The sequence below is a fragment of the Myotis davidii genome, unplaced genomic scaffold (assembly GCF_000327345.1).
Source record: "Myotis davidii unplaced genomic scaffold, ASM32734v1 scaffold866, whole genome shotgun sequence".
NCBI classification, from domain to species: domain Eukaryota; kingdom Metazoa; phylum Chordata; class Mammalia; order Chiroptera; family Vespertilionidae; genus Myotis; species Myotis davidii.
The window spans coordinates 249,327-252,503 of NW_006297145.1; positions in this window are offsets into that span (position 1 = coordinate 249,327).

Sequence of the window (3,177 nt, forward strand, 5' to 3'; positions counted from 1 at the left end):
ATATGAAAATAAGTTTTATCTGGGGTAAATGCCCAAGAGCGTAATTGCTGGGTCATATGCTAATCCCATCCCATGTTGAGTTTGTTTTTTTTTTATATATTCTTATTGATTTCAGAGAGAAAGGGAGAGGGAGAGCGAGATAGAAATATCAATGATGACAGAGAATCATTCATTGATTGACTGCCTCCTGCATGCCCCCTACTGGGGACCGAGCCCCAGAGTACATCCCTGGGCATGTACTCTGACTGGGAAGCGAACAGGGACCTCCTGGTTCATAGGTCAATGCTCAACCCCTAAGCCACGCTGGCCAGGGGCCCATGTTGAGTTTCATAAGAAACTGCAAACTGTTTTTTAAGTGTGGCTGTACCATTTTATACCACTGATAATGAAAACAATTTCTCCACAGCCTTGTTAGCTTTTGGCAGTTTCACTATTTTTTATTTTAGCAATTCTGATAGGTATTTAATGACATCTCATTGTGGTTTTAATTTGCATTGCCCTAACAGCTAATCAACACCTTTTCACATATTAATTTGCCTATTATGTGTCTTCTTTGGAGAAATGTCTTTCATGTCTTTTGCCCATTTTTAAATTAGATTGTTTGGGGGTTTTTTTGGTGTTGAGATGTATACATTCTTTATATATTTTGGATATTAACCTCTTCCCCTTATCAGATGTATCATTGGCCTTGTAGTATAGTCTGATATCAGGTAGCATGATTCCTCCAACTTTGTTCTTTTTTCTCAAGATTGCTATGGCTATTCAGTCCTTTGTGGTTCCATATAAATTTTTAGAATATTCGTTCTAGTTCTGTGAAATATGCCCTTGGTATCTTGATAGGAATTGTGTTGAATCTATAGATTGCTTTGGGTAGTATGGACATTTTAATAATGGGAATTCTTCCTGTCCATATGCATGGTATATGCTTCTATTTACTTGTATGTTCCTCAGTTTCTTTCTTCAGTGTCATAACTTTCTGAGTACAGATCTTCTATATCCTTGGTTACATTTATTCCTAGGTATTTTTGATGCAATTGTAGATGGGATTGTTTTCCTAGTTTCTCTTTCTGATATTGGTGTATAGAATGCAACTGATTTCTGGATATTTATTTTGTATCCAGCTACTTTACTGAATTAATTTTTCAGTTCTAGTAGTTCTTTTGTAGACTCTTTAGTATTCTCTATATACAGTATCATATCATCTGCTGCCCATAGAATGTTAAAATCCTATATAAAATGTCAGTGATTTGAATTCGGCAATGATATCTCATGATCAAATACTACCACAAGGATATTCCTCCCAAAAAGCCATTAACATTATCTATTATGGCTAAATGGTGTCCTCCCAAAATTCATATGTTGAATTCCTAACTCCCAGTACTTCAGAATGTGACTGTATTTAGAGATAGGGTCTTTAAAGAGATAATTAAGTTAAAATGAGGTCATTAGGGTCATCCCTAATCCAACAGAACTCGTATCCTTAGAAGAAGAGGAAATTTGGACACAGACAGGTACAGAAGAAAGAGGTTGTGAAGACAGAAAAAAGATGGCCATCTATACGCCAAAAAGAGACGCCTCAGAAAAAAATCAAATAGAGAAGCCTCAGCAAAAACTAACCCTAATTATACCTTGTTCTCAAACTTCTGGCCTCCAGAATTATGAGCATATAAGTATCTAGTGTCTCCTGACACCTCTTGAACTTTTCTTGCCCTTTTTTAAAAAAAATCCTCACCTGAGGATATATTCCCATAGATTTTTAGAGAGAGTGGAAGAGAGAAGTAAAGACAGAAACATCGATGTGAGAAAAACACATTGATTGGTCGCCTCCCGTACGAGCCCTGACCAGGGCCCGGGCCTGGAAGGAGCCTACACCTGAGGTAGGTGCCCTTCACTGGAATCGAACCCGGGACCCTTTGGTCCACAGGCTGATGCTCTATCCACTGAGCCAAACTGGTTAGGGCGAACTTTTCTACTTGGATCTCCTGCTGTCAGGGATGTGCATCCTCCCTTCTCTCACAGACCAGAGAACTCATGCCCCTTCCTGACTTCCCTGTTTACATCCTTGGCACCCCTGCCTGCTCCCCCACAGTGGTTGCACTGCATAGGAATAAATTTCCTGGTCACCTTGGCCTTCCACTCCCTCCCTCTGGACTGGAGAAGAGTGGGTGTGAGTTGCAGCCTTAGGGAGTGGTTAGCAAAAAGCACAGCGCCTCTAGCCACAGGATTTGAATACCCAGCAGGAGGGGCCTGTGTGAGTCATGACAGATAAAACCACAAGGCCCCACTGCTCCCCCACCTCTCATGTTTTTCTTGGAATTGGGTGTGTGGGTGTGAGCGTCCTCTCACAAAGACCTCTGAAGCGGTGTGTCCTGAAAGGAGGCTAACAGCTGACCCACACAGAGCGCTCTGGAGTTTACACAGCAGTTTCATTACACCTTGACTCATTTCCACTTTATGACAGTCATTGAGGTTGTGTTTATTATTCCCAGTCAAGAGCTGTAGAGACTGAGAGTGACTTGCCCAAGGTCATCACCAGTAGGTGTCCAGACTGAGACTCAGAGCCTGGTCTTCCTGCTTCCAGGTGGAGGAAAGAGGGTGCACTGAGCCACTCTTGCTGCCAGGCCCTTGTCGGTTGTTACTTGTTACATGGGAAGTTCAGGCTTAGCTAAGTGGGGTGATTTGTTCAAGGTCTTCAGCTGATGAGTGTGGCTTCCCCTTGCCAAGTCCCTGGCACAGGCAGACAGCTGTGGCAGAACAGGAGGACGTGTCTGTGAGCTCATGAAAAGCAGGCTATGTGTCCTATAGGATCAGAAGACTAAGTATTCGGGTTCAGCTCCTCCAGCTGTCTCTTGCTAGATCATGTGTTACCTGAGGACAGCTGCTTAATATCTTGAAGCATCATTTTCCTCATCCATAAAATGGGGATGATGGCAGTGTTTGCCTCCTTCAGGTGATACGAAGACCGACGACACACTGCCTGCCTGAGTGTGCCTGAGCAGATCCTCACGAATTCTGGCTGTTGTTTTTTTTGTTTGTTTGTTTGTTTTTTCTTTTTAAATCTTTATTGTTCAGATTATTACATTTGTTCCTCTTTTTTCCCCCATAACTCCCCTCCTCCCAGTTCCCACCCCACCCTCTGCCCTCACTCCCCACCCACTGTCCTCATCCACCTCAGCA